The sequence below is a fragment of the Anabrus simplex genome, chromosome 4 (genome assembly GCF_040414725.1).
Source record: "Anabrus simplex isolate iqAnaSimp1 chromosome 4, ASM4041472v1, whole genome shotgun sequence".
Lineage (NCBI taxonomy): Eukaryota > Metazoa > Arthropoda > Insecta > Orthoptera > Tettigoniidae > Anabrus > Anabrus simplex.
The window spans coordinates 2,793,446-2,812,070 of NC_090268.1; the positions used below are offsets into that span (position 1 = coordinate 2,793,446).

At 43.4% G+C, this 18,625-nt stretch overlaps 1 protein-coding gene across 1 annotated transcript in view; it reads right to left on the reverse strand.

Annotated features, from left to right (window-relative positions):
- Positions 1-17,738, reverse strand: part of Sytalpha (Synaptotagmin alpha) — a 652,840-nt gene extending 635,102 nt beyond the window's left edge. The window contains exon 1 of the mRNA XM_067146141.2: positions 17,656-17,738. The gene's annotated coding sequence lies outside the window, so the exon portion shown is untranslated. The remainder of the gene's footprint in view (positions 1-17,655) is intronic.
- Positions 17,739-18,625: the final 887 nt, after the last annotated feature.

An 18,625-nucleotide genomic window follows, 5' to 3' on the forward strand; every position in this document is an offset into this window, starting at 1 on the left:
TGGACAAGGTACCCAAACACATGAACAAATGCAGTTTGTAAAGAATGGTGCGTAAGTTGCCAAGAACCGTATCACCCTCCTTCATCGAAACATGCCATGAAACCGTAGCACCAGTCTTCAGCTGTTATCATCGACAGGTTCCCCGTAAAAAAAATCGTTTTGGAGGAATATTACGTCACATGATATGAACCAGTAGCACCAGACTTCAGCTGTTATCTCAGACAGGGTGCCCAAACATATGGACAAAACCAGTTTAAGTCCCCATGTGTCAGTAGCACAACCCTTTACCTGTTATTTTGGACAGGCTTTCCGTAAATGGAAACAGTCGTTTGAGAAGAATGTTACTTAACATAACATCAACCAGTAGCACCATACTTCAGCTGTTATCTTGGACAGGATGCCCAAACACATGGACAAAATCAGTTTGGCATGAATGGTGCGTAAGTTGCCATGAAGCAATAGCACCAGACTTCGACTGTCATCTTCTACAGGATGTCAGAGTGCGTGAACAAAACCAGTTTGGCAAGAATGGTGCGTAAGTTGCCATGGACCAGTAGCACGAGACTTCAACTGTCATCTTGGAGAGGATGCCCAAACACATGAACAAAATCAGCTTGGTAGAATGGTGCGAAAATTGTCATGAACCAGTAGCACCAGACTTCAGCTGTTATCCTGTACAGCAGGGCCTCTCAAACGCGCAAATTCTCACGCGTACAAATCGAGGCGCAAGACCTCCGTGCACTGTGCATCGGTCCCGCTCGCTTCAGCTCGGACCAACACTTCGTCTCTAGGCTAAGCGCTATTACTCCAAATCGAGGAGTGTGGAGTCTGCTCTCTGGTCAACCAAGGGAAGTCGTCTTTTGCACCGAGCACAGTGCATGCACCCTGAGACGCCCTGCTCTGCAGGATGCCAGAATGCGTGTACAAAACCAGTTTGGCAAGAATGGTGCGTAGCCTTCCATGAACCAGTGGCACCAGCCTTCAGTCTGCCCGTAAATAAACAACACTGATTTGGGGAGGAAGCATGAACGTGTAGCACAAACTTTCAGTTGTTATCTTGGACATACAACCCATAAAAACACATTGCTTTGGAAAAGATGTTACATAACATAACATGACAAGTAGCACCAGCCTTCAGCTGTTATCTTAGACAGGAGCTCCAAATATACGAATTAAACCAGTTTTGAAAGAATGGTGCATAAGTCCCCATGAACCAGTAGAACAACCCTTCACCTGTTATTCTGGACAGGCTTCCAGTAAATGTGAACACTCGTTTGAGAAAAACGTTACTTAACATCAAGCAGTAGCACCTGATTTAAGCTGTTATCTCGGACAGGATACCCAAACATATGAACAAAACCAGTGTGAAAAGAATGGTGCGTAGGAAGCGTGAACTAGTAGCACCAGCCTTCAACTGTTATCATGGACAGGCTGCCCGTTAATACGCAACACTGTTTTGGGAAACATGTTACATAACATAACATGAAAAGTGGCAGCAGAATTCAGCTGTTATCTTGGACAGGAGGTCCAAACTCATCGACAAAACCAGTTTGGAATGAATGGTGCGTAGGTTGCTATGGACAAGTAGCACCAGCCTTCAGCTGTTATCTTGGACAGGAGGTCCAAACTCATCGACAAAACCAGTTTTTAATGAATGGTGCGTAGGTTGCCATGAATCAGCATACCAGCCTGCAGCAGTTATCTTAGACCGACTGCCCGTAAATTAACAATACGGGTTTAAGAAGAATGTTACATAACATGAACCAGTAGCAACAGTCTTCAGCTCTTACCTTGGACAGACCGCCCGTAAATAAACAACACAGGTTTGGGAAGAATGCTACATAACACGAACCAGTAACACCAGGCTTCAGCATTTATCTTCGACAGGATGCTCAACCTCATCGACAAAAGCAGTTTGGCAAGAATGGAGCGTAACCTTAGATGAACCAGTAGCACCAGCCTTCAGCTGTTATCTTGGACAGGATGCCCAAACACATGAACAAAACCAGTTTGGCATGAATGTATCGTAAGTTGCCATAGACAAGTAGGACCAGATTTCATTTATCTGGGACTGGATGCGTAAACGCATGAACAAAACCAGTTTGGAAACATTGCTGCGTAATTGCCATGAACCAGTAGCACCAGACTTCAGTTGTTATCGTGGACAGGATTCCCAAACACATGAATAAAACCAGTTTGGCAAGAATGGTGCATAAGTTGCCATGAACCAGTAGCACCAACCTTCAGCTGCTATCTTGGACAGGTTGCCCAAATACGTGAACTAAACCAGTTTGGCAGAATGGTGCATAAGTTGCCGTGAACCAGTAGCAACAGACTTCAGCTGTTATCTTAGACAGAACATCCGTAAATAAACAACACTGTTTTGGGAAGAATGTTACATAACATAACATGAACTTGTAACACCAGCTTTCAGCTGTTATCTTGGAGAGAATATCCGTAAATAAACAACACTGGGTTGGGAAGAATTGTACATAACATGAATCTTTAGCATCAGCCTTCAGCTGTTATCTTGGACAGGATATCCGTAAATAAACAATGGGTTGGGAGGAATGTTACATAACATAGTATGAACCAGTAGCAGCTGTTATCGTGGATATACATAAACAAAACGGAGCTATCCGTTACTCTAAAGACATCATTTTCTTTTGCTCATGAATGTTACTTCTGACGATGTCCGTCTCCGCGGTGTAGGGGGCATCGTGTTCACCTTTCACCCGGCGGCCCCGGCTGCGATTCCCGGCTGGGTCAGGTTTTTTTATTGTAAATGACTTTTGTCCCTGGCCTGGGGACTGGGTGATTGTGTCGTCCTCACATTGAACACTCTACACGCAGGTTCACATCACATGGTGCATGTAGGTGGACGCCGCGAACAAACAACTCTCGATGATTACTAAATAAATATACAGGATGAAGCGAAATTCGCGCACTCGGGTGTCGCAGCACGATTCCTCACATGCCAGCAATAAAAAATTACTCTCACAAAAGTTCGTCGTGCGAGTATATCCGGGAGAAAAAAGACGTTGAAGAGTGGCAATCTGGCAACACTGTAACCACATGTAGGGTAACTACCTCCGTCAGCACTTGTTAGTCGTGCTGTACAGTTGGCTTAGCATGCAGGAGGTCAAGGGGTCGATCCTGGGTTGAGGAGTATATTTTTTATTTCGTAAATGTAGTCCAGGTTGTATGGTTTCTGGCATCTTAATCGTCAACAGCGTTTGCAGCGGGTCCTCTAGAAACCATTTGCACTTAGAAATGGACGAACATTCGGGTCAGCTTTGAAAGACGCCCTTTCACGTCGCACCACTTCATCTACTAGATGCGTTACAACGTGTTCAGCATTACTAAATTTTATAAATGTAGGATACATGTGATGTCCGCCTCTGTGGTGTAGTCGTTAGTGTGATTAGCTGCCACCCCCGAAGGTCCGGGTTCGATTCCCGGCTCTGCCACGAAATTTGAAAAGTGGTACGAGGGTCGGAACGGGGTTCACTCATCCTCGGGAGGTCAACTGAGTAGAGGTGGGTTCGATTTCCACCTCAGCCATCCTGGAAGTGGTTTTCCGTGGTTTCCCGCTTCTCCTCCAGGCAAATTCATGGATGGTACCTAACTTAAGCCCACGGCCGGTTCCTTCCGTCTTCCTTGTGTATCCATTGCAATCTTCCCATCCCCCCACAAGGCCCCTGTTGAACATAGCAGGTGAGGCCGTCTGGGCGAGGTATTGGTCATCCTCCCCATTTGTATCCCCGACCCAGAGTCTGAAGCTCTAGGATACTGCCTTTGAGGCGGTAGAGGTGGGATCCCTCGCTGATTCCGAGGGAAAAGCCGACCCTGGACGGTAAAATGATTACGAGAGAGAAGAGAGGATACATGTGAACCGTGTCTTACTGTATTATAATATGTAGTGTCCGATGGAAATTAGCAAATAAAAAATGAGCATGAATCCAGGATCGAACCCTTGACCTCCTGTATGCTAACCCAAAACTCCATCCACTGCACGAACTATACAGAACGATTAATACGTGCTGAGAGAAGTAGTTGCCCTACATGAGGTTACAGTGTTGACAGACTGTCACCCTTACTGGCCCCAACACAAACACACGGCTGCTACTGAGCTGACAACATCGTATAAACTGGAGAGGGTAATGCACTCTCTATCCCCGATTTTCAGTTTAAGACTTTATGAAATTTTACATGAGAAAGAAGAAAGTTTACAGCCGCCACCTCCTCAGTCAGCAGCTCTATACCCGAGGAGAATCTTCTAGAAGGCTCTGGATTAAATCCGGAGACACCCTCTCATTTTCAATGGCAGAAAAATTAGGTATAAGGAACATTTGACTGGCTGAAAAATAAATACAGATAATTTATGATTGGTTAAAAACCAACGCTGGTGGGATGAGAAGGAAGTGTTGAAAACCTTGAAGTATCAAAAATACTGAAAGTCAATTCAGTTGAGAAAGCCTATAAAAAAAACTTCTTTAAATATCTAGTTATTCCACATTGCACCAGAGCGCATTACCTCAGTGAAAAGTGTGATACACCAAAACCAGACAAAGAAATCCAGTCAGTTTAGCAAACATTAAAATAACATATTACTCTGTCATCTTCTGATCAATGTCCCAACTTCGTGCACTAGCTGTTTCAAGTTTAGAATGATAGATAGCGTTCCTTAACGCGCTTAATTTAAATTCACGGGGATGAGGTGTACTGCCCGGTTCAATTATTATTTATGATGTTTGGAACAATCCATAATGGGTTTAAGTTTGCATACTGCGTTGGTAACTTTCTAATGGCAGCATTAAACATCAGCAATCAGCACAAGGATGATCAGGAGTACGTGCACACAAGTCCAGCTACTGCATGGTGGCAGTTTGGGTCCCAAGAGAAGCTTACGACACGATTTTGAAGTCTGAATTTAATATGTCCTTAGACGTTCGTAATGAAGTTTACTAAGTTCAAGGAATTGGACCTCCTGACATTTTTTTTCTAAAAAATGACATAGGGTAAATTTCACTATCACTGATGAAAATTAAAATTAAGAATGGAATGATATCTCCCAGAGTGGGTCCATTTCTTGCCGGCCCCACTGTGTAGGGGTGTAGGGCTCGTTATCCGGAGGCCCGTCCAGGTCACAGATTTTGACATGTATCTGAGGGCCTGTTCGAGGTCCACTCAGCCTATCTGCTTACAATTGAGGAGCTATGTGGCAGCGAGTTAGCAGCCCCGTTGTGTAGGGGTACTGTGCCTCCTGCCTACTACACGTTCTGTCGCAGTGCAAACATCTCAAGAAGAGATGCAAGGTAAAGAAGAAAATTTCAACGCTTCATCGCTATCGAAACAAGTTAAGTTTGTACCTAGAAACGCTACTGCTGAAGCACGTATTACATCAAACCAAGTCCCTACACATCAACTGTCTGCATATAGACTCAAAGTTCACAACAAGCCTCTGTTACCCTATGTAGATATAAGGTACTGTAAAGACCCCAACGTACTCGTAAAACGTTTACAACTGCTAAGAGCCTATCATGATGCTGGTTACACACAGTACAAAGAAGATATTTTTGAAATAGTGCATGAATTACGTCGTATAGGTATTATTAAGTAAGCGCTTACCCTCACCTAAGAAATCCATCTGTAGCATATAGTCGATCGAGTAGCTATATTTGTATAGATTATTTCCCAACATTCTTCCTTCCTTAGGGTGTTAACTCCGCCTCAAGTTGTAGAGCCGGTCTCAAGCCCGGTTAAAGAGAGGAGAGGCACCCTAGCCCTTTAGCCCTTTAGCCCATTAGCCCTTTAGCCGATTAGCCCTTTAGCCCTTTTGCCCATTAGCCTATTAGCCCTACAAGGAATGTGCGGTAACCTAATCTTCTTAGAACAAAGGTATCCCCTGACATGTTCTAAACACATGTTGTATCGAGTACAGTGTTCGGTTCTACTTATTTAGTGTTCTAAACACTTCAATCAATGTTCCGATCACATGATAAAGTTAACGGCATAGAGTGCAGTGTTCAATTCTAGTCTTGTTATGTTTCATTAGTGATTTGCAAGTCTAAACATGCATAATGACGTCATCACTGCAGCACGTGCTTACTCTAGCTATCCCGATGCAGGTTTAAACTTGTTCGATAGAGCTATGCCTTGACATTAGAGGATGCCTTAACAGCTTATGTATAGCCGCTATTGTTTAAAGATAGCTGCTGTTAAGAGAAAAGCACGTAGAATTTTTCAAATTACCTGCCACCACATTTCAAAGGTATGAGGTTTAGTGCTGTAAAAATACCTGCACGATGCAAAGCTAGCTTTCTTCATCAGAGCAGCCACCATCTTGTGTAAGCACCTCTAGGCCGTATCATAAGCAGCTGTGTATAGTCACCGTCTTGTCGCTGCTACCTTGCGCAAGCACCCCTAGGGCGTCTCATAAGAGCAGCAGCCATCTTGTGCAAGCGCTCTTAAGCTGTCTCATAAAAAGCTATGTATAGCCGCCATCTTCTAGAATTAGATAGCTGCCAATGCCAAAGGGCCTAAGTAGGGATTGAACCGTCGATCTCATCATTAGACTATGTTTTTCTTATGCTATCATGTTCCTGATACTGCAAACCTAGGTATCAGGTGGAACAATTTTATCCGTTTTGCTCTACGATGCACCGTTTTCGAGATATTTAACATTTTGCATTTAAGCCCCAAATTTAATGAATCGAACCTGCACGGCACGTTATACTCTCTACCATAGGTAGACCTGATCATGTTATGAAGACTTGCTTCAATACAAGCTAAAACAGAGTGAATGCCAAAGGGCCTAAGTAGGAACCGAACCGTTGATCTCATCATTAGACTTGTGCTATCATGTTCCTCGTACTGCGAACCGAGGTATTCGGCAGAAAAATTTTGTCCGTTTTGCTCTACGATGCACCGTTTTCGAGATATTTAACATTTTGCATTTAAGCCCCAAATTTAATGAATAGAACTAGCATGACACGTTAGCCTCTAGCTAGCTTTCTTCATAAGAGCAGCAGCCATCTTGCGCAAGCACCCTTAAGGCGTCTCATAAGGAGTCGTGTATAGCCGCCATCTTGCGTCCGCCATCTTGCGCAAGCATCTTTAGGGCGTCTCTAGTCATCTTGTGCAAGGACCCCTTAAGCCGCCTCATAAGAGCAACCGCCATCTTGCACAAGCATCCCTAAGGGCGTCTCATAAGGAGCCTTGCATAACCGCCATCTTACGCAAGCATCCCAAGGGCGTCTCATAAGAACCTATGTATAGCGGCCATCTTGCATACGCACCTTTAAGGAGTCATGTATAGCCACCATCTTGTGCAATTAGCGTCGAGAGATGGCTGCTGTAGAATTTTTCTTTTTAAATTATCCGCCACCATATTTCAACTAAAGAGTGTAGGACTGAGGTTTGCGATATAAGATGGCGGGTGACAGCTGTCAAAAAGCACGCGAGTTTGTTTCCAAACAAGAGCACGTGGGAATTTTCAATTTGCCGCCACCACATTTCAAAGGTATCTAGCTAAAGATGGCAGCACGGTGCTCTCTTGATTAAAGATGGCGGATGACAGCTGTCAAAAAGCACGTGGCTTTGTTTCCAAACAAGAGCACGTGGAATTTGTCGCCACCACATTTCAAAGGTATCTAGCTAAAGAGGGCAGCACTGTGCTCTGTTGATTAAAGATGGCGGATGACGGCTGTCAAAAAAGCGCGTGGGTTTGTTTCCAAACAAGAGCATGTAAATTTTTCAAATTGCCGCCACCATATAGAGGGCAGCTCGGTGCTCTCTAGATTAAAGATGGCTGCTATCAAAAAGCATTTTTCAAATTATCCGCCACCACATTTCAAAGGTAAGTAGCTAAAGAGGGCAGCGCTGTGCTCTCTTGATTTAAGATGGCTGCTGTCATGTGGAATTGCCTGCCACCACATTTCAAAGGTATCTAGCTAAAGAGGGCAGCACGGTGCTCTCTAGATTAAAGATGGCTGCTGTCAAAAAGCATTATTCAAATTATCCGCCACCACATTTCAAAGGTAAGTAGCTAAAGAGGGCAGCGCTGTGCTCTATGGATTAAAGATGGCAGACGGTAGCTGTCAAATAAGCATGTAGCATTGTTTCCAAACAAGAGCACGTGGAATTTTTCAAATTGCCGCCACCACATTTCAACTAAAGAGTGCGGCACGGTGCTCCCTTGATTAAAGATGGCGGATGTAGCTATAAAAAAAAGCACGTGGTTTGTTTCCAAACAGGGGCACTTAGAAGTTTTCAAATTGCCGCTACCACATAGAGTGCAGCACGGTGCTCTCTTGATTAAAGATGGCTGCTATCAAAAAGCATTTTTCAAATTATCCGCCACCAAATTTCAAAGATATAGAGGGCAGCATGGTGTTCTGTTGATTAAAGATGGCGGATGACAGCTGTCTAAAAGCACGTGGCTTTGTTTATCTCACGCTAGTTAGGTTAAGTTGGTACTACTGAGGTTTAGGCCTGTCAAGATGGCAGTACTGAGGTTAGCGATGCGTTGTTGTCTGTCAAAAAGCACGTGGCTGTCAAAAAACACGTGGATTTGTTTACCAATTCAAATCTCGCGCTAGTTAGGTTAAGTTGGTACTACTGAGGTTTAGGCCCGTCAAGATGGCAGCAGTGAGGTTAGCGATTCGTTGTTGTCGATGATAGCTGTCAAAAAGCACGTGGCTTTGTTTACAAATTCAAATTTCCCGCACCGAGCTCGATAGCTGCAGTCGCTTAAGTGCGGCCAGTATCCAGTATTCGGGAGATAGTAGGTTCGAACCTCACTGTCGGCAGCCTTGAAAATGGTTTTCCGTGGTTTCCCATTTTCACACCAGGCAAATGCTGGGGCTGTACCTTAATTAAGGCCACGGCCGCTTCCTTCCCACTGCTAGCCCTTCCCTGTCCCATCGTCGCCATAAGACCTATCTGTGTCGGTGCGACGTAAAGCAACTAGCAAAAAAAAAAAAAAAAATTCCCGCGGGTGGTGGAGGAGACCTCTGGGAGGCCTCTGGGTGCGGTGGTGGTGGAGGAGGCATCTGAGAGGCCTCTGGCTGTGGTGGCGGTGGAGGTGGCCTCTGGGAGGCCTCTGGCTGCAGTGGCGGTGGAGGTGGCCTCTGGGAGCCCGCGGTGGCGGTGGCGCCCGAACCCGCTTATTATACTACTACTCAGCCTATCTGCTTACAATTGAGGTGCTATGTGGCAGCGAGGTAGCAGCCCCGTTGTGTAGGGGTACTGTGCCTCCTGCTCGTTATCCGGAGGCCCGGCCAGGTCAGAGAATTTGACATGGATCTGAGGGCTGTTGGATGTCCACTCAGCCTATCTGCTTACAATTGAGGAGCTATGTGGCAGCGAGGTAGCAGCCCCGTTGTGTAGGGGTACTGTGCCTCCTGCTCGTTATCCGGAGGCCCGGCCAGGTCAGAGAATTTGACATGGATCTGAGGGCCTGTTCGAGGTCCACTCAGCCTACCCGCTTACAATTGAGGAGCTATGTGACAGCGAGATAGTGGGGCCGGTCTAGAAAGCCAAGAATAAATCCTGACAGGATTCGTCGTTCCGACCACACGACACCTCGTAATCTGCAGGCCTTCAGGCTGAGCAGCGGTCGCTTTGCAGGCCATGGCCCTTCAGGGTGGTTGCACAATGGGGTTTGGTTTCGGTGTTTAGTCCATTCATTTTCTACTTCAGGAAAAGGGGACGGCGTTGTTTTGAGAGATTTTCTAGTTCGAAGAAAGCCTACGAGAAGCCACCGCTCTCCTTGCTCTAGGTCCACTGGGATTCTTGGTTTAAGACTGAGCAGCAATGCTAATTAACTGTTGTTGAAATGAAGTTGTAATGTTGTTATAATAAAACATTGCTTTTATTGTGGTAATAATTTTGAAAGAAAAATGTAAAGCAAAAAGCCTGTATTGTGTTATTACTTTAAGTGATATTATTTCAAACAAGATTTGCACAGTGTCGAAGGGCGACGTTCCTGTGAAGATGGAGGAACAAGCCAGTACTTACGCGTACTGTAATCTGTCTCTTAAAAAGTTTTAACATTTCCATTTTGCTAGAAAATGTGCTTGTGCCGTCTACTTGTGGGTTTTGTAGCGTCTTGTACATGGAGCACATGTAGCTGTCCTTGGGTAGGTTTTATTTCCAAATTCATGAACTGACTGGGATTTTATACGAAACCGCGATTTTGCAGTCCCACAAAATATACGCAAACAAACTTAATGAGCCTTAACGGGAGTCAATTTATAAAACATTCTTCCCATGTGCTTTATTTCGATATGAGGGACGGCAAGTGTTTCGCCCTCAAGGTTATTCCGGCTTTATAGGGAACTGAAACAGTGATTTTACTGTCGCACCTGACGATTATTGACGGAGGTATTATCTACGGACGGTTTTACATGCTATGCTCAAAAGGAGCAGATTTCTTATCTTTATAAATAAAATCGTAACGACTATGTGTGTATACACTGAACATTTTGGCAAAATATTCGTACAGTTCTCCTTTCAGACCCATTTGCATACGTTTTAAGCTTTGTTGTCTTTGCCTGTTGTCGAATTTTTATAACTTGGAAATTACTGGATATATTTGTACCAAACTTCATATCCACCTGTCCTTGGGGTAATATGTAGGGCCAATATTATCTCTACATCCCTGAAAAGACTGTGGTTTATAGGAAGATGGAGACAGTGATTTTACACTCGCACAAAGTATGCGTAATGGAAATCTATCAGCCTTAATGAAAGTCAATTTCTAAAACGTTTTTCTCATGTACGATAGGAGTGTTTTATGACTCCACGTTTAGAGAAACATCATTCCCAATATACAACTGCACATGCGGTACACTGAGTTGACTTTACCGCTTTCCATTGAACGGATAATAAGAGAGCGATTTCGGACCGGGAACTTCACCACACTCTTCTCGCTTTTGTTTATCTTTATCGTAATTTATGTGTGAAACGCTTCAATACTGGCATAGCCAAGTTCAGTAGTTAAGGTGGCGATCAGAAGGTGGCGAGTTCGATCCTGGATGAACCCAGTGGTGTTAAAAATACGTCATCCTCGTGTCGGTGGATTTACCAGCTCATGAAATATTCTAGCACGTCCAAAAAGCTTGGCGGACGTACATTATTATTTGTAGCTGTCGACCAAGTTTGCTGCTACGTGACACGACAAATGCAAATTTTTATTTCATGACACAGCACAGGAAAAAACACGCAAACATGCATCAACTAACGCTGCCACTTCAGTGAGTATACAAGGTGAAATTATTGTACTCGCCGTGAAACACTCACCGGGAACTTGGAGAGTACTCCCATAAGCTTCCCGTCAGTATAATGGGTTTAACATCAGCAATAATAATAATAATAATAATAATAATAATAATAATAATGATACAAGAAAACGAAACACTAGGTTTCAGAGGCTAAGAACTAGTTTCTTTAAAATATTACTGAATAACATACCAGAGAAACGAATTAACTCTTTAAACTACTTCGGTTACTCCCTAGGATTTTATAGAAATGAGATATCAATAACAACAGTGATGGAACACAGAACTAGGTATTGGCAGATGTGAGATGAAACTACTCTTAAGACGCACGATGGGACGACAAAAGAAACTGAAGGCCCTATCGGCCGAAGAAAGAAGCTCAGTGACTGAGATCCTAACAGACCACTTGGCCTCATAACTGCTTCGACGGTAACGTTCAGTTCGGATTTTATAAGAAGCTCATCTTAACGTTCCAGTAAATCTGATCTGACGTTTTTTCAAAGTAGAAGTGATTAGTGGTGTACTGCTCTCTTGTACCGCTCTTCCCACATCTATGTCGCAATACGCCGTGTTTCTGTGCTACTGTGTCGTCTGAATAACAAACAGCTACTCCTCGGTGCAGAAGAATTAATCACAAGCGATTCAAATCTCCAATGCGACCGCGAATCAAACCCGTGACCCTCTGGTCTCAACGCTGAGCATTCATCCCGAACTTGTATCTACCGCTCTAAACCGAGCTTAGTCACCTGGCTGTCACACCGTCCATTTATTTCATTTCCTGTCTGCATTTGAACAAAATCTTACCGAACAGGTGGGTGCGAGTCTGCCGTCCGACATCCTCAAAATAGTTTTCCATGTTTGCCCATTTCAGTTCCAGGAATATGCCGGTTCGTAGCCACACAGACAGTGTACGTACGGGCTGTGGGCTGTGTCATGTCTTGTCCCAAGCTCCTTCTTCTCTAATTTTACTTTTGCCGGGCTGAGTGGCTCAGACGGTTCTGATTCTGGCTCAGTCCCGTGGTGTTTGGAGGTTCTCAAATACGTCAGCCACGTGGCGGTAGATTTACTGGCATGTAGTCCTACGGGACAACATTTCGGCACTTCGGTGTCTCCGAAAACCGTGGGATGTAATGCAAATAACATTATTATTAATTTTAGTTTTTAAGTGCAAATGTATAACGGGTTTCTTCTATGAATGCTGTAAAGCCAACAAGTGGTGTCAAGAAGGCGAGAGTATGGACACAGGACGAGGAGCACCCAGGACGTATTCTGTAAAGAATGATCAAGCAAGCTGTTGCTCATAGCCACGCCACCCGGCTATCAGACCTCTATAACAATAGCGAAAGATATGTTCATAATCGTCGGAAACTTCAGTATGGAGTACATCCTGCTCGAGTCCTACTACTGATGGACGGCAATGTTGATCAGACCTGTCCACAGAGCTCATAGAATGCTGCTGTCGAATGGAGACGTTAAGACTTGGAGAAGGCTCTTCCCTAGAGGGGAGAAGCACAATAGAGCTAATTGTTTGCTGTGTAACCTAACAAGAGAGAGGGTGACAAGAAAGAGTGTCCATCATAATATCAGTGAAACAAGTAGGCCTCACAATGTGAGACCAAGAAATAAAAGTGGTTGCTTTTCTTAACACTGGGGAGGGCGTCGCTTTCATAATGACGACTGAGGTTCTAATCTCTAGCAATGAAATTAAATGCCAGGTCCCGTTGCTATCAGCTGCCACGTATCTCCAATTTAACTGCTAAGAAAAGTCCATATTTACATACCCTCTCCAGGTTAACTGAGCGACTAAAGTAAAGCCCTAGCAATGTTTAATCGAGTATAGGATTCTCCACCAGTTATAAGCTCCTGAGGGCGTTCAACCGTCACAAATAACGTTCGTGTAACGTCTTTTTAACTACCATTACATCGTAGTTCTAGGCATTTGCTCTGGAAATGCATATACTACTACTACTACTACGAATAATAATAATAATAATAATAATAATAATAATAATAATAATAATAATAATGCCGGGGTCCGTGCCCGGTCAGCTTACGTGGGGGTCTGGTTCTGAAATGAGTAGGAGCTAGGCATAACCCTGCGTAAGACACTGGGGAGGGGGCCCTCAACCCCGACACGGCGCGTCCCATATGGCTGATAGGGGAAGCTCCTGTAGATATGCAGGACAGGTGTGAATAAGGCTTAGCCAAATAAGCACCCGCGGATCAACTGAGGTAAACAGAGAAATGGTCAACGGCCTCGACGGCAGAAGAGGACATATCCCAATGGCAGAGAGGGCGGAAGAACCGAATCAAATCCACTTTGCGTCTGACTTGTAGCAAGCGGCAAGTGGTCAGCGTCTGATCACCAGAGGTGCGGCTGTAAATATGCTCCAGGAACTAACAATCCCTGGTTCTACACCACTAGCGAAAGCTAGAAGATTGCTTACAAGCAGACATGACTCGTACAAGTAAAGACAAAATTACCCCAGGTGGACAATCCACCCACTCTAAAGTGGCAACCAAGCATTCGGATTCTGGGGAGCTTGGGCGAATACGAGAGAGCAAATCGGAGTGCTCTGATAAACTTCCACGAAAGACTCACACTTTCATTGGCACATTCAACATTCAGACACTGATTCAAACAGGAAAACTGCACAATCTCACAACAGAACTTACAAAGCAGAAAATCCAAATTCTGGCCCTGCAAGAAACACGCTTCACCGATTCAGAAACGATGGATTACAATAACTATAGGATCTTCAAAAGTGGAACAAACAAGAAAATTGGTAAAGGAGCAGCATTGTTAGGAATGGCTTTCTGTGTAGACAAAAAAGTTTTGGATTCAGTAATAGAGGTGAAACCCATCAACAATAGGCTTATGACCTTAAGAATCAGGCATACAAACAAAAAATACACCTTTATTAATGTGCATGCGCCAACAAATGGAGACAATAAAAAGGAGCCTGAAAAAACAGAAAGATTCTGGGAAGAACTTGAAACAGAAATGGCCAAAATCCCTAAAAATGATGTGAAAATTCTACTCGGTGATTTCAATGCACAGCTTGGCAGGGAATACAAATACAGGAGGACAGTGGGAGACTATCCAGCCCACAGATTCACCAATAAAAATGGCACACGCCTCATTGAGTTATGCCAACAAAATAACCTCAAAATTATGTCAACATCACTCCGGAAGAATCCCAAAAAGCAAAAAAACTTGGCGATCACCCATCCATCATTTAGGAGAATTTCAGATTGATCATGTGGCAATATCATATGATTACCAAAAGGAAATTCATGATGTGCAAGTGCGCAGAGGTGCTAACATCGATTCGGATCATTATTTAAGCAGAATCAAAATTAAATTCACACCCAAAGGGAAATTCAACAGGAAAACATCGGTGATTCCAAAATTTGATCTGCACAAAATCAAGGACTCCAAAATTTCAGAAGAATGGGAAAAACGACCTGCAGAGAGCTGGGAGAATTTCCAGACTAAAATCATCGAAACGGCGAAGGACCTAATCCCTCTTCGCAAGAAACCAAAACATCCTTGGTGGAATCAAGAATGTGAGACCGCACTAGAAGAAAGGAAAAAGGCATTTCAAAACTACAATTGTAACAAATCAGAAGAAACACAGAAGAAATTCTTCGAAGTTCGCAAGCATGTATCCAAGATTTTAAGACAAAATAAACGGAAATACGTCAATGTCCAACTGAAGTCAATTGAAGACAACTTCAAAAATTACAACACACACGATTTCTACAAGACCTTTGCGAACCAAATTAAAGGATATTCCCCACAGAACCTTTGCTTTCGGAAGCACGATGGTAAACTAGCCTTGACAAATAAGGAAAACTGCCAAGAATTAGCTACATATTTTTCACAGCTTTTAAATTGTCCAGAACCCAAAAAGAGATTCCCGAAAGTACAGCCAGAAATCATACCGGAAAATTCGTCACCACCAACTCAAGAAGAAATTTATTCACATATCAAGAAACTTAAAGACAACAAAGCATCAGGGGAAGACGGAATTGTAGCTGAACTTCTGAAAAATTCAGGCCCAAATTCACTCAGAGAAATTACACAAATAATCCAAAACATTTGGCAAACCGAAAAGCTCCCGGATGACTGGAAGATTGCTCTAATCCATCCACTACATAAAAAAGGCAGCAAGTTAGACGTAAACAATTACAGAGGAATCTCACTTGTATCAGTCACATACAAAATACTATCAGCCTGTCTCTTGCATAGAACACAACAACAATTAGAACCCAAATTATCAGAATTTCAAGCAGGATTCAGACCAAACAGGTCATGCCCAGAACAAATTTTCAACCTCAAAACCATACTTATACTACGAGCCCTCAGACAAAAGCCTACAGTATGCACATTTGTAGATTTCAAAAAGGCATATGATTCGATAGACAGACCCTCCCTATTCCAAATTCTAGAAGAGAGAGGACTAGATCCCAAAACCCTAGAACTCATAAGACAAACACTAACGGGCACAAAATCTAAAGTGAAATTTATGGGAGAAATTTCAGAACCCTTCGACATTCAAACAGGTGTGAGACAAGGTGATGGACTCTCTCCTATTCTGTTCAACGTCGTCTTAGACAAGGTTATGGAAGAATGGGAGAAGGAACTCAAGAAACGTGAATCTTGGAAACCGATCCGATTGGGCTTTCCCAAAAACAACCTCTACGTACCATACCTTGCATTTGCGGATGATCTGGCGATTTTAACAGAGGATGAGGAGACTGCCATCAAGCAGCTTGAGATACTTAAGGAATCTGCAGAAAAAGTGGGACTACAGATTTCATTTGAGAAAACTAAATTCTTCTGTTCAAAGACAGATATCACGAGCCTGAGAACAAAATACGGTAAAATCGACCGGGTCTCGTATTTTAAATACCTCGGAGAATTCATCGAACCGACAGGCCTTGAGAAGATCTCACAGCAAAACCGTCTCCAAAAAGTCAAGAAGGCATTAGGGTTAGTTCAAGACATCTACAACAAAAAATGCATGTCAAGACAGACAAAAATTCGGCATTACAACACAGTCATAAAACCAACAGTCCTTTACGCAAGTGAAACATTGTCACTTAACAGTAAACAAGAATTAGAAGAATTAGAGGAAGATCATCAGGAAAATCCTAGGAGCAAGATATACCCAAGATGGTTACAGGCTACAATCAATCAAAACAACAGAAAAAGTTTCAAACATTGAAATTGACATTAAGAAAAGACGAATGAAATTCTTTGGACACCTCACAAGATTACCAGAAAATCGACTGTCAAAAAGAATATTAAATTATGTTAGCTCACTTAAGAATTCAACACCTTGGCTGGATGAACTTCGAAAGGACCTCAAAAATGCAAACATATGTGCAACAGACATTTTAGAAAGAGACACCTTCAGACACAAAGTCAACAAGTGGGAAGTCACATCAGAGCAACCAAAGCAAAAACAGTGCAGACCGAAATGGTCGGAAGAACGTAAACAAGCCTTCTCAGAGAGAATGAAAGCCTATTGGAAGAACAAGAAGAACCCAAAGAAAGCTTGATTGAGTTGTTTGCTTAACGTCTTCCATTATTGGGAGAATACGCTAATAATAATAATAATAATGCCGGGGTGAGTGGCTCAGACGGTTGAAGCGCTGGCCTTCTGACCCCAACTTGGCAGGTTCGATCCTGGCTCAGTCCGGTGGTATTTGAAGGTGCTCAAATACGTCAGCCTCGTATCGGTAGATTTACTGGCACTTAAAAGAACTCCTGTGGGACAAAATTCCGGTACCTCGGCGTCTCCAAAAACCGTAAAAGCGTAGTTAGTGGGACGTAAAGCAAAGAAAAAGAATAATAATAATAATAATAATAATAATAATAATAATAATAATACCACAGTACGAGCAAGCAGCTCACGAGCCCAGTAGAATCTGGAGTACTGCTCGGCTTCCTTAGTGCACAACCCGTTTCACCCCTCAACGCTACCCATACACCACGGGGCTGTAGACACTGCCGTATTGAACTTGGTCCCGCACGTGCAGTTAAATAACACAGACTTGCCATATTTCTGCGCGCTCAACTCAATGGACGATGGACCTCAATGAAGAACAGAAGGGCGTGAACTAACGGAGATCGACAGGATGCTTTAACATACCTAAATCTAGTGATGGAGGTGCAGGGGCAACTTAGAGTCCCCCAATCCTAAGAATGGGAGTCGACTGCTTAATGAAATGGAACACGTAAACGGTCACTAGAGAATTATCATTGATAATAATTTCACTTTTATCTTTTCCTAAAATAGTGGAATGGGTCACTGAGAGAAATAGGACAGGCAAGTAGTAGGACGAGTGGAACACTCACCTATGTTAGTCAGTCATTCATACTTGAGGTGGTTAATATTTCACTCTACCGAACAAGTGGCAACACGCGACCCGGACACTTCCAGCCGCTGACTGGCGGACGGAGTAGGACGCTCGCTCGCCTAGCACACCGCTTGCCCTCTAGCGGGCAGCTCGGCCAACTACACGTATTTTAAACTCTCCTTTGTGTGTATATTTATTGAACGTTTATTTGGTTAAATCAAAGCATACTGATAACCAGACGGGTATTTTATTTCTTGGACGACACAAGTTTTCATTTATCTATCAATAACTACATCGTGTTGTACGCTTATTCCCCTTGAGTAATAAATTATGCTTTCTCTATAAAATCGTCAAGAGTGACGAAGTCACTACATTCACACACATAAGTACTAATCGATGACCGTAATACTAGAGGCTGTGAAAGCGTAATCAGTTTCTCGGAAGGTCGTAGGTTTAATTTCCTGTTTGAGAGTCGGAAAATTTAGAAAGAAAACGTCCTCCTCTGGAAAAGCACATGGCCCTGAGGTCAAGTGAGCCGACTCCAGAAGTTAATTCCCAGGAACAGAGTCGGCTTACCACTGCATGGCCCGTCATAACTGATATGTGGAACAAGTGGCCAGACGTAGCTACCAGCTGGCATTCGGGAGATAGTGGGTTTTCCGTGGTTTGCCATTTTGACACTAGGCAAATGCACGGGTCCGATGTCTATGTGACTGTGCTATTTATTTAACTTCTTTTGAGTTGTTGTTACTAGTCACCTGTTGTATGTAGAGCAATCCTTCCTTTAAAAGTGCTGCAAAAAGAGGCAATATTTTGCAGAATGTGACCAGAGTACTTAGTTTGAACTATGAAACTTTGTATGAGGGTAAATATTTATTCAAAGATCTGATCAGAAATATATTGCGTCACATTTGAGCCAAGCAGCTCCATTAGTTCGCCATAACCAGTCCAAGCAGACACTACCCATC